The sequence below is a fragment of the Sinohyriopsis cumingii genome, chromosome 6, assembly GCF_028554795.1.
Source record: "Sinohyriopsis cumingii isolate HCF-2022 chromosome 6, ASM2855479v2, whole genome shotgun sequence".
Lineage (NCBI taxonomy): Eukaryota > Metazoa > Mollusca > Bivalvia > Unionida > Unionidae > Sinohyriopsis > Sinohyriopsis cumingii.
This window is the reverse complement of record NC_142966.1, coordinates 115,164,673-115,178,758: the sequence shown is the minus strand read 5'-3', so window position 1 is coordinate 115,178,758 and position 14,086 is coordinate 115,164,673.

Genomic DNA, 14,086 nt, shown 5'->3' with positions numbered 1-14,086 from the left:
GTTTATGGTATGACAGTATCTAGGACCTCGTCTAAAATAGTCGTACATGTAAAGAGAGGAACGTTTTACTGGGATGGAATGCGCCCCCGCCCCACCCCTAATAAAAAGTGTGAGGGACATCATCTTCCAGGAGAGAGAGAGAGAGAGAGAGAGAGCAGTTATTACTATTCTTGATGAGGAAACAACTTATTCTAAAGGGATAGAGTGCGCCCCCCCCCCCATAAAAGAGAAAGGATTCGCATTTCTTCGATAAATAGATTGCGGCTTCTAGGAAGAAGACGTCAATAATCGGTTATGGCTATAGTCACAAAACTTGATCGAGTGCGACTCGATTATGCGAGGTAGGGCAGCTTTCTAAGCACGAGGAAATGCTTTCCACCAGAAATGTAGAGCAACGTCCTATTATAGACAGGGATTGCGTCCTACCCACCCTACGTTTGGGGAAGGGCCAAGCTCGTCTGTCAGCTATGCAACATTCTAAATCTGTTAGTAACTTAGTAATGGGAAGATTCTCCCCGCAGTTTCGAGTCTCGATTGGGTTCAGATGACCGTTCTCACTCATGGAGTACACACCAGTCAGCGGTCACGATACCGGTAACTGGGTACATACCGGTCGCTGAATAGAAGTCACCAAGTAATGTCCAACGGTCACCAATCACTATTGCGTACCAGGCACCGGGAATGAGGTATCGGTCATCGAAGGTTTTCCACTCACTGGGCAAAGGACAACATTCACTGGCGAATGAAGATCATTATACGTACATCGATCATCGATCAAAACTTTCCGAATTAAGCCAGAGAGGCAAAGTTTTATAAAATATAAGGGTTTTAGATTTCCGTTTCAGATCTGGGTTAATGCTTTCTGTACTCCTTGACTTTACCATTTTTGCACTCGCTAGTGTAGCGCTGGTATATTCCATCCGCGCGCGCAATGATCCATGTGGAAGACCTTGTGCTAGAATCCCCACCCAATGGGTGCATCCGCTTCCCAGCTTAGTGGAGCCTTAGTAGTGAATGGGGTCACCCTACGGACAATGGGAATTAGCATTACAGGGACCCCTGGGTCACTCTACGGACAATGGAAATTTAACATGGCGAAAAATCGTGGGTCACTCTACGGACAAGGGGAATTTAACATGGCAATAAATCGTGGGTCACTCTACGGACAAGGGGAATTTAACATGGCAATAAATCGTGGGTCACTCTACGTACAAGGGGAATTTAACATGGCAATAAATCGTGGGTCACTCTACGTACAAGGGGAATTTAACATGGGAATAGAGTTTAGGGACAAAGGGAATGGAACATGGGATTTTTTTTTTAAAAAAAATTTTAAAAAAGGGGTAGGCAATTCAAAGGCTATCTCTTTTCGAGATATATGGCTGGCCCTGAAAAGGGCCTTTGGGTTTTCTTCTTCTTCTTCTAATTTCTTCTTTTCCTCCACCAAGTTCTTATTTTATCTCCTACACTCTTCTTCTCTTTCTTTTTTTTCTTCTCCTCCTCTTCTATCTTCTCTTCCTCCTCTTCTTTCTTCCTCTTTTCATTTTCTTCTTCTTTTTCAATTTTTTCATTCCATTCTCTCATCCTTATCCTTTCCTCTTCATCCTCCTTCTCCTCCTTTATTTCTTTCAACAGATCACTGATGATTACCTTCATTTTTCGTAAATTATTTATCTCCATCTTCACTCTATGGGGACTATATGAATAGTGATCCTCGTTTAGGTTAACCAACATCTGCTCAAACATTCCTAAATTGTCCATCACGTTTTGCAATTTTTCCATTTTGTTAAGGTGGTTTGAAGCCATCTTCTTTTTTATTCTTTGCAGAATGGTTTGAACCACGAATACTGTGGGTTCTTATACAAAAAGCACGGACGTGATGGAAAACATCCCCCTAAAAACATAAAATTGATCTTACCTAGATCATAACCCAACAATGTGCGAACGTGAAGGAAAACATCCCCACTTTTCTCATTTCTTATAATCAAACCCTAACTATACTCTCCACATACTCTAAGTAACAATAAAGAAACCCATAATCTACTATTCACACAAACATACCTGAGCTCTTACAAACACAAACACAAACACACAAACACATACCCTCACATTTTTTAAAAAGAGTTAGTGTTTATAATCACACTACTCTACCTACACACATTGGCAAATGGATCGTTATTTCTTTTCTAGAGTATTGGGTAGCCCTGAAAAGGGCTGTTTTGTTTGGAACTTCATGGACACCTAGTTAATGGTGGCACCTTCCAGGCCTGGCGCCACATACACATCTTATCCCCCAGTTACTTTTTACCTTTTGGGGGGAGAGAGCAGAGGCAGGATATGTCGCTTCAGAATCCCAATTTTCGCTCTCTGGGATTTTGAAATTTCTTCTCTCCTTTTCCTCCTCCTCTTCTTTGTTTCTTCTTTCCTCTTTATATCTTCTTTCTTCTTCTTTGTTTCTTCTTTCCTCCTCTCTTATCCTTCCCTCCTCGACAATGGCTTCCGCGGCCAGTTCATTTAATATGCGCCTGGCATATTCCAGATGCACATGAAGCTCCAACAGTTTCTCAAGTCTCGTGTTCATTTTTTGGTGTTGATCAATCAACAAGGGTAGCTGGACTGCCGAACGAGTTTCAATTTATACTGAAAGCGCGGACGTGAAGGAAAACATCCCCCCTAATAACATAAAATTCATCTTACCTAGATCATGACCAAAATCAACAACAACGCGCGGACCTAAAAGAAACACTCGCTCACTTTTTTATGCTACCCATCACTTCAATAGACTATCCACATACTCAAAGCAATTCAATCTAACCCCAAATATACACCTCAAGCAGCCCAAAAAAAACAAACTAACATCATTTTAATCTACTATCCACACCAACCTACTTTATCACTTACAAACACAAACATAACAACACATACCCTCACAATTTTTAAGAAAGAGTTAGTGTTTATTTTCACACTACTCTACCTACACACATTGGCAAATGGATCATTACTTCTTTTCTAGAGTATTGGGGTAGCCCTGAAAAGGGCTGTTTTTTTTTTTGCTATGGCATTCTTTTTTAGTTTCTAAGAATGCGATGTCCTCTGAGGATAGACTTTCTGGCGATAGGTCTGCTTCTTCGGAAAGAGAAGAAGAACTCTTTAGTGTCGATACGGCAATCGACAAAGCCTCTGTCAGCTTCAGGTTGTTGCTGCTGTTGCTGTTGTTGCTGCTGTTGCTGTTGTTGCTGCTGTTGCTGCTGTCTCTGAAGTCTGTACTTCTCCGTCCATTCTTCTTTTTCTCTGTTCACTTCTTCTCTGAAGAGCTCTTCTATCAGGTCTTCAGTGATTTTTAACATTCTCACATTCTCTATTTCTTCTGGCTTCGGTATCAGACTGTGTCTGACCCTATGCAAATTCACGTAGGCTTCATTGAGCTTAGCTAGTTTGGAGCACATCTTCTTAGGAGGATGAGTCGACAATGGATGGCTAGACTGGAAACAACCCCGGTTCTTAAAGTGAAAGCGCGGACGTGAAGGAAAACATCCCCACACGATTTTCGATTCGCAACGTTCAGTGATTGTCATGAGAGGGATAGTAAGAAATGAAAGAGCATCAATTCAACATTCTTATAGCTTAACAAAAGACAAAGGCATTTTTTCAAAACACAACATTTTTTTATTCAAAAATCACTTAACACTAAACAACAACTCTAACATTTTTAACAATAATCCAACACTATAACATCAAATAATTTTTTCAAATCACAAACTTTTTTCTCAATGGACAATCTACTTTAAACAGGGCTGACAACGTTGTGAATGAAATTGTGATTTCCACTGTTGGAAATCATTAGGCCATTGATGGACACTACGTTTCCTAGCTTGAGACAAAATATAAGCATAATGGTCACAAAACCATCGATCTACTTTCACATCGTTTCTAGCAGAAGAACGAGGATCAAAATGAGTCACTAAATGTTCTAAGGAATAGCCCAGGCTGCGATGATGCAGAAAATACACACAGTACTGTCCACACACCAAGGAATCTGTGCCTTGTAATTTCACGTTATTGAATCGGGTGGTTTGAGCATTTCTTCTCATAAAGTCGATGATATCGTCTTCCAAAGGGGGCAATCCGTACGAATCGAAATATTCCACACATCCTTCTTGAGGAAAGTAGACGGCTACCCAGTGGGTTCCTGGGAGATGACTTTCGTCCGTGTTGATCACGTAAGCTTGATGGTCTTTAGGTTTGCGATGAGGGAGTTCATCTTTAGCACAGACGACAGGATTCCAAGAAGCCGTATACGAACTATGGTTCAAAAGGTAATAAAGTTCCCAGGTATCCATTGATTTGTGTTTTTTTTCTTCTTCACAGGTAATAATAAGTCGTCAATTCGATCCTGACTTTTTGCTTGAAAATGTCTGACGAATAAACGGTTATTCGTTCTGTTTCCTCACTCTGATTCAGGAGAGCTTCGATACGATGGATCTCTTGAGTGGTTAATGGTGGACAAGAATGTTCACGCAAGTCTTTATACCACTTGTGCAACACGTCTTTGTTTGAGATGAGACTCCAAGCTTCGTCCAGATACTCGTCCAATTTTTCTTCTTGACTCAACATCAGGCATTTATCGTGTTGAATTTGACTGGGATGATCGTTTTGACATCCATAACAATTTTTCTTGATCAATTCCGTCATTTTGTCGACCAAGTGTTTGGCAAAACAGGAGACTAAATGGGCTTCTTGTTCTGACCATCTCGACTTCATCATGACAATTTCTTCGTCTTTGTCTTGGGATTCTCCTTCCACGGTCTCCTCACATTTCATGTCCAAAGTTTCTTCACTAGGTAAAGAGGGATAACAGTCTTCCATGGCTTCTAGTAATCTAGAATGACTTCTCTCAAACTGTTGATTTCTATCGTATTGTCAAATTCTGCATACAGGATCACGTTCAACGTTGGATCAGCAGGGTCTCGATTTGCAAACTGAATTTCCACACGAATCTGGCCAGATTTTATAGGGTGGAAATGTCCCTCGTCGCTGCCTTGGTCTGGAGTGAAATCGAAAGCCCACAAAGCGTAGCCTCCTGCATAATCTTCGTACGTAATACCGTGACTGGTATTGGTTCCTAACTGTCCGGTGGCTTCGTACAGGGACAAGTACGATCTCAAGTAATTGTTCTGGGCAAAGTTAGGCTCAAAGGGTCGTGTACACAAGGTCTTGCCGTCACGACTGACTTCGATTTTGGACACGCTAGAGTGTCGAAACTCAAAAGGATTTTCGTTGTGAAGTCCATTGAAAGCTGAATTCCTGACGATACCAACGATCAAACGCTTGGGTAACTGTCCTTGGAACAGATGATCTTCGATCATGGATCGCTGTCCAACAGGAATGGTGAACGTTTTCACTTCCACACGTCGTATGGGATACTTGGCGGTCGTTCTGCTCAACGTCTGACTGATGTCGTTTCCCACTTTAGGTAACACTTCCACACGGCGTACGTAAAGTCTGGCTTCTTGGATAACAGTTTTGTATTCGTTGGCATGGGCCATCAAATGGAAAGCGGCAGTGCTACGATTCAGTCTCAGGCGAATATCAACTCCGTTCAGTAAATACTTTTCTTGTAACCACATGTCCAAATGCAAACGATCCATCAGTTCTAAACTACGTCCTTGCAAAATTTTAGTTATACGTGTGTTAAACCCCACATTGTGAGGATTGTCATCTTCTGTCAGGGCTGTGTCGCTAAACGTGCCTGCACCTGCCGTGTCAGGTTTCCATACCACGCAAGCATCCAGATGAGTATTCTTGGCTTCTTTTCCGTACGTCAAGAGATTTTCCAAGTAGGCACGATATGGGTAAGTATCCATGCTGCTGCTGACCAGTTTGTTATTCAAGTACAAGTCCACTTCGCTGAACAAGGAATGCATGAAATTGTTGACGGGCGCTACCCTATCATTGGCTCCAGGATTGGTGTTGTCAGTTTTGATCACTTTGACTTTCAAATACAGGTAACTGCTATTCAGATCGATGTAATCTTCGGGTTGTCCTTTGATTTCGAACTCGATGGGAGCGGAATCCGTCAAAGAGGAGACGGGATGAAATTCCACCCACTGGGATTCTTGCATCGTCATCATGGTGGGGGGCATGGCAAACATATCCAGTTCCGTCTTGGAACAAGCACATGACTCTCGGTGCATCATTTTTTCTGTGTCTCAATAATCGAAAACGTCTAAGTCTCGAACGGTTCTTCTTTTCTTGGCTTTTCTAGCTTGAAGTCTGGTGAAAGGGTGTTTTCTTCGTCGTCTCTTTCTGCCTTGTCCTTGCTGAATGCCTGACTCGGTAGCGTGCAGGGCATTTATAGGTGTGTCTCGTCGGCCTAAAATGTCTTTACCCGTTTGCAGCAGGACATTTTTGCCTGCCCTCATGAAGGCTTCTTTAGGGTTTTGTTTGTCGATGATGACATTTTGGAGAAATTCTTTGCCTTGCGTCAGTGCCGCATCTTTCAAGGCGTGCAATCCGCGTGTCACCATCGGTTTCAACACCGGGGCCACCGAACGAAAGGCTGATTTTAACATATCTCCTAAACCGTGTCCTCGCTGTCGTGCAACCCCTTGGTACACTGGATACATGACTTGCTTACGAATCGTGAGAGAACCGTTTTCGAAAATGGAGTTTCGCCGTGACTTTTCCTTTGGTGAATGGAATATTTTGTCCCAAATCTCCTTTTATAGTAATGTTGACCGTGTCCAAATACGACTTGCTGACCGGCAAATAATGAGGATGGACAAATTCGCGGTGAACGTGGTAAGTGTTTCCACCTTCCTCGTCAGCGTTTGCGGCAGAATCCACTTTGAAAGGAATGACACGCAGTAACGGCACGGAGGTGTGTCCCACCACGTTGTATTCCACCACATCGGAGTACACGAACATCAAATTCAGTCCTTGGTTCAGTTCTACTGGGGTACGAAATAACTTGCTAAAAGACTCGTTGTCGTAAACGATGGGTAATTCGTTGTTCTTGAGTATGCTCATTCTCAGGTTCATGTCTCCGCCCAACATGTCAAACAATTCAGGACAAAATAAAATGGACATGATTTTACTCCGCTCAAATCTCATCGAGAAGCGACGAGCTACTTTGTGGTACTCCATGGTGACACTTATTTTGGCATGCTCCAAAGCTTTCCCAAACACGCCATTAAACTTGGCAGCTATGACGTTGACCAAATGTTGACCACTGAAATAATAACCTGGGGGAATTAAAAAGTGGTAGGTCCATTTTTGAGTTTTCTCATTATAGATTTTATTGTCATACGTGACTTTCTTATTCAACTCCTGTTGCAATGACTCGTCATGAACTTCCACATTAAAAAAATTTTGATTGGGAATGACATTGAGGACTTGGGTCGGGTGAATGATTTCCACTAAAGCCACTTCCCAATGGGCTTCGTGATCTAAGGGGATGGCCTGAGGTAATTTGGCCGTGTAACAGCACAACGTGTTGTGGGGAAACACCTCCATGGAACTGTCACTGGGTAAGGTTAAGTAAAATTGGTTTTGGTGACTCATAATTCCAGAGTTCTGTGGCTGTCCGAGGGAATATTAGTGGATGTCAGAGGTGTGTCTCCGCCCAAAATGGGGTTCTGGTTGTGGTTGTTGGAGTGGTGACTGGCACTGGCACTGGACACAACGTTCCCGTTCGAGGAGAATTTCAGGGAGGGATTGGGAAGCAGGTAACCGATGCAACTGCTCAATAAAATGGTCCACAATTGTTTGTCTCCTTGTTGCAAACTCAAATTGGCGATGGCTGCCCCGATGACACAATACACCACGAAGATTTGGCAGAAAAAGACGATTTGCGTTTTAGGCACACGTTCTCCACACCACACCCACAAGGGTTGTTTTTGTAAATCTTGCACAGAAGAACTAGGGGAAGAAGGACTGGTCGACGTAGCTGCGTCTGCTGCTGTGTGAAAGGGCATGATGGTCACTTCTTCTTTTTATAGTCGATGACTTGCGAAGCGTCGATCCAAGAATCGAAACTGGGTGGATATCCTTTCCAACGTACTTTGACTTCTTTGACACGTCGTTTGCCCACTTTACGGGTTCTGCGTTCGAGAATGCTTTCGATGTCGTACACGTCGTCTTCTTTTTTGGTGACACGTTGTAACTCGGGCAAATAAAACGTTCCTTTGAGTACTTCTCCGTTCATGTCTTCCAATTTATAGACGGCAGGATGACGGCCATGTACTCGTCCAGTGACGCGAAACAGTTCGGTCGTCCAGTTAGGTAAGTAACCTTTGTCGAAAGTGCGTTTGGTTTTGCCAATGCGCACCCAATCTCCCACGGTCAACTCTCCACTTTTCTTGGGGACAGCCCTCGTCGGGGACGTACCGAACAGGCGCTCGAACACCAGCACTTCGTTGTCGGGAGTCACGTCTTGCGGGGCACGTCCGATGCTTCGATGGTAAGATTGGTTGTACGCTTGCACCAGGTGCGGTAAGATGTCGATGTACTTCAGAGTGTGGTGATGCGTAAAATATTTCCACATGCGTTCTTTCAAAGTACGTTGAAAACGTTCCACGATGCTGGCTTTGGTTTCGGGATTCTCGGTGGTAAAAAAATGAATGTCACGTTTCTTTAATTCTTTTTGGAAAGCTTGGTTCAGAAATTCGGTGCCTTTGTCCGTTTGCCATCGAAGAGGGCGACGACCGCTTTGTTTCAACACCCGTTGCAGGGCTCGCACTAACTCGCTGCTCGATTTGGAAGTCAAAGGCACGACCCAGGCAAATTTGGAAAAGACGTCGATGACACAAAACAAATATTTGTAGCCGCGATTGTAGCTGGCCAAATGAGAGACATCGGCTAAATCGGCTTGCCATTGATGATCGATGCCTTCCACTCGGGTGCGACTTCTGGCAAACTTGCGTCGAATGGGTTTGTGTAAAGTGTAGGTAGCTTGTTCTTGTAACCATCGTTGCACTTGAGGTAAACGGAGACTTTTCAGTCGAGTTTTGGCAGCACGATACAATTTTTGAACTCCTGCGTAACCTGCAGGATGCGAGGGATCGTAGTAAATGCTGGCTAAGACTTTTTCCATTTTTTTGTGTTAATAAGGCACCCACTCTTGGAAGAGGCTACTCTTTTTCTCTTGGGGTATTTTCTTGGATTGCAAGGCTTTGCGTGTGCGACCGGCAATAGGTGTCGAAGAGGAGGATGTCTGAGCAGGGGATATCGGTTCTTGTTTCACTTCTGTCTTCACTTTCTTTTTCTCTTGTGATGAAGAAGGGGTGGCCATCATCTTTTTAATCCATCCAATTCTGGAGGTAGGTGGTGTTGTTAACTTGCGTACTTTTTCTGGTGGAGTTAGAAACCCTTCCTCTTCTTCTTCTCCTTTTTCTGTCTTGACCACTGGTACTGGTACTGGTACTGGTGATGGTGCTGGACTTTTCATCAAGGTCTTAAAATCTTTCAGAGTGGGTAGAGCTGTTTCGTCTAAAGCTTTCTGGTGAAAGAGTTGCAGTCGTTGCAAGAGTTGACCGTACTTTTGCGATTTTTCTGTTTCGGACAAATCTTGGCGATCCATCAAGGACTGCAATTCGTGTTGTAACTGGGACATCTCGCTCAAATTGGGATTGGGAGGTAAATGCGGGGTGCGTTGTTCTTGCCACCGATGGTATTCCATCCATCGTTTGTAAGGCACTAAAGCTAGTTTTCGTCCTTCCATGGGGTTGTCAGGGGTCAATTCTGAGATCTTGGGACTTTCGAAGGCCTTTTTATCTTGCTCCCATCAGTCCTCCCAACATGGTTCCCAAGACTCCTTTCAGTATGGGGCCTAACAAGAGAGGCAAAATGCCTCCACGTTGAACCAACATCTTCTTTTTTTGACGAATGGGAATTTTCTTTTGAACCATTTGGCGAAGAACGTGACGATGTTTGCCTAAGCATTGTTTCTGGTGTTTGGACAAAGGGATCGTGCCTTTCAAAACGTTCAAACAACATTCGCAGACGGTATCGATGACCTCTTTGGAGGCCGTTTGAATGAGTTTTTTTCGTAGGGGTGGAGAAGCTTTGGACAGGACAGATAACAGGTCCCCATGTTTAGCTAAACGTGGTGGCAGTCCTTTCCTTTTCTTTCCTTGGGGTTTTCTGGAGGGTGACATTTTTTGCTTGTGGGTTCCGGGACATTCACCGAACAGACACTAACGTCGATGACTTAACGCACACCCTTTTATCTTTTTTTTGGGACTATCGCTTTGTCATAAAGGTGACAATGTTTTTCCCAAAATCGCCAAGGAATCCTCCCCTTTGTTGGCGCCTCTTTTTCTTGGAACGACTGTGTCTTTTCTTAGGGTAATGTCGATGCTTGGCTAAGCGCTTTGTCGGATGACGCGTCTGCCTTTGTCTCTTTCTTTTGTGGCTTCTTGGAGGTGACATCTTTTACAAGTTCACTGATACCCAGACTTGGTCACAGGCTCTTTTTATACTGGAACGCGTCGCCACTGATTGTCTTTACGTTTTATCAGTTTGAGGACAGGCATGACACGTCGTGCAGGGGTACGCAACGGACTAAATCGAGCCAGTTCTTGCTTGGACAAATCCAGTAAACTTTGTAACATGCCCGATCTTTCTTGGACTTTGATTTTGGGAGAAGGTACTTTGTGAGCAGCAGCCACTGCCACTAAATTGGAGGGTCCTGCCACTGGGGAAGTTCTTTTGGGGGTCATCAACGGAGATGTTCTTGGTGTGATCAACGTCTCCAAGTACTCTTCAGTTCTGGGTGTCATCAACGGAGAAGTGGATGAACGTGAGGATGCCGGAGACGCAGTCACTGCCGTGGCAGGTCGTGGTTTGCGAGTGTAAGGTTGCGTCCTGGCCGAAGTGCCTCTCTTGCGACTAGTTTTCTTCTGTGGACTTTTCTTTTTCTGGGGACTTTTTCTCTGTTTCTTTTTCTGGGGGCTTCTTTTCTTTTTCCGGGGTGGTGTCTGGTAAGAGGAGGGTCCTGCCACTGGAGAAGTTATTCTTCTTGGGGACCTGGTCTTTTTCTTTTTCTTCTTGGGGCTTCGTTGAACTTTTGTCTTGGGGATAACTTTGGGGGCATTAGGATCCCATCTTAAGAGTGAGCGAATGATGACCCCTCCTAGAGTACCGCTCCCTCCAGGTTTCAAAATGATTTGTTTTTTGGTTTGAGTGTCGATGCGGGGATCGGCCAGTTGGACCAAAGCGACTTTGTTTCGATCGAAAAAGCGTTGGGTTTGATGAGGAATCTGAATGATTCCTTGGAGTAATTGACGTGCCGTCACCGTGAACCATCGTAAGACTTCTTTGAGACTAGCTTCTAAGACACGGGCTCGTGTTTGTGGATCTTTTTCTCGGCTGATGCCATACAAGGCACGAATCAATTTGACGGGAAGATGCGACTGAAGGGACGTCATGTTCACACTGTGTGAGACAGACGAAAAAGGGTCTGAGGTTTTTATAGATTTTTTTCATGGGGAGTGAAATGAAGTCGAGGACGGAGACGTGTACAGGACAGGCCCTCCGTCTTGGCACCAGTGGTGAAACAAGTGGGTACGAAATCGCAAATCCTCGGGGGTCGTAGGTTTCAAATCGACGAGTAAATAGGCGTGTGGCGTTTGAGTGGCATCGTCGTACGCCTGAGTCAGCCAAGGCGTTCCTAACTGTTTGGCTAAGACTTGCACTTGCGATTTATCTCGAGGGCTTTTAAACAAGACCACGTAATGCGCATTGAGACTGATGGTGCGATGGGCTTTACTTTGTTGAAACAAATTTTGGGTGATGTAAATGACACTGGCATTACGGTGATGCCCTTTGCGCGTGAACCACAATTTAATTTCTTCTTCGTCTTCTCCTAACATGTCGTCGAAAATGACCAAATGGGTTAGACGGGAGTCAGAGACGATGCCGTCGTCTTCTTTAGGAATGCCTTCCACAAACACGATGGAATCGCCTTGACTTTCTCGCAAGAGGCTGTACACCGATTGCCACTCTTTGTAACACCACACGATCCGTTGAGGGGGCCGATCGATCAAATGATGTTTATGTTCGATCAAACGTTTGACGAATTCGGTTTTGCCTGAACCGCTAGGTCCAGCAATGAGCATGTTAAAGGGATGGCGAAGATACAAAGCCTCCCAACTGGCACGATCTAAGTGTTCGTCGATGACTTTGACAGTAGAGGAAGAGGGAGCAGAGACAGCAGAGGTAGCCATGGTATGAGAAATGTCACTTGTGACACGAAAAAACAAACAAGACAAGAGTTTATATACTTTTTCAGAACACGTTTATTGAATGTTTCAAATATGAACACGAAAGACAAAAATACATACAACCCAAATAGTGATGTACAGGAATATAAAACACAGCAAAGCGATCAAAGTGGAATATAAACAAGTGTCTGTACAACATGTTTTGGTTAACCAAGATGTCCTAGGGACAGTGTGTAATGTTCTTACAGTCTCTACATGAGGTATTGTCACACAAGTGTCCTCCCGGAATGACCTTTCAGGCATGTCCATGACAGTCCTGTCCTGAAGCGAGTGGTTGTTCTCGGTGACGGGTTCTTCTGGCACCGTCACTAACACAGGTTGAAAAGTAACTTTTTTCCTTGAACAACTCTTGTGCATACTGGGCCACTTCTTGGGTCCAAGCCTCAAAACCCCCCTTTTTCCAATCACGAACATCTGTCCAATGAGGGTGTAAGTCACAAGCTACACACACATCGTCATACACGTCTTGGGTCGCTAAAAGTTGACGAATCTTTTTTTCCTGTTGAGGTCGAGAAGTATCCAGATGAAAACGCAAGGCTTTGAGCAAAAGGAGTTTTTCGTGACCATTTAAGGCCATGGAGGTGGTAAGTACTGATCGTAAAGAGTCCACAAAGAATCGGCTGGTAAACGAAATCCCAGAAAACAAGTCACTAAGACACACACCACTTGTCGTCCAAAATTGAATGGATACAGTTCTTGTAATAATTGATGGTAATGATCCACGGTTTGAATATGGTCATTGAGTTCCTTCCACGGAATCTGTTGGATGACATGTGACATAAGTCGTGGCATGGCAGCCTGTTTTTATAGTCTCTTTGTTTCGGAAACAATACACGTACTTTCTAGCCAGAGATCTTCGTTCTCCAGTAGGGAATCTAAATCTTGCATACTGTAACCGAAACTTCAGAGTTCGTTTAGAAGTTTCCTCTTCCTCTAAGTAGATTCCACGTAAAATATGTCGGTAATCCTTTACCTTGTCTTCCTCAATGTATTGCTGTAGGTGAATCTCGAAGTAACCAAAATGATCAACACGTGGATCATCGGGGGCTTGGAAGTATTGAACAAGGTCTGACCACTGAAACAATTTCTGACGAATCAGTTCTCTTATACCATTCAGGTACCAGTGGTTAAAGATCTGGTGACGTATCGGATGCAATTGTTCTTTACGTTTCACTTGTATTTTCACCAGCTCTCGGTAAATGCGTTCTCTCAACTCCACAGGCAAAGCACGAATGTTCTCTTGTAAAGTATCCATGAATAGGTCATACTAAATCCTCTTTGGTCTGACACAAGAAATGTACTCTTTGCACAAACATGGTTTCACTTCAGTGTCGAATTTAAATCGTTGAGTCACTAATCTACACATTACAATTCGTTCAGAAGTTTCCTCTTTCACCAAGTTGACATTGTGTGAAAGATGTTGGTAATTCGTTAACTCTTCCTCTGGAATTCGATGCAATACGTTTACAATGTAGTAGATAGAATCGTCAATACCAAACCATTCCTTTTTATAACCAGGAGGTCGTTGATCAATGTCTGTCCAATGGAACACTTTCAATTGAATCAGTCCTTGTATAGCCTTCAGGTACCAGTGGTTCAAACACCGGTGACGTATCGGATGCAATTGTTCTTTACGTTTCACTTGTATTTTGACCAGCTCTCGGTAAATGCGTTCTCTCAACTCCACAGGCAAAGCACAAATGTTCTCTTGTAAAGTATCCATGAACAGATGATTATGGTAAGAAGTTACTTCAATGTCTCGGTCCCACTAAAGGTAAGTAATGACAATTCGGTGACCATCG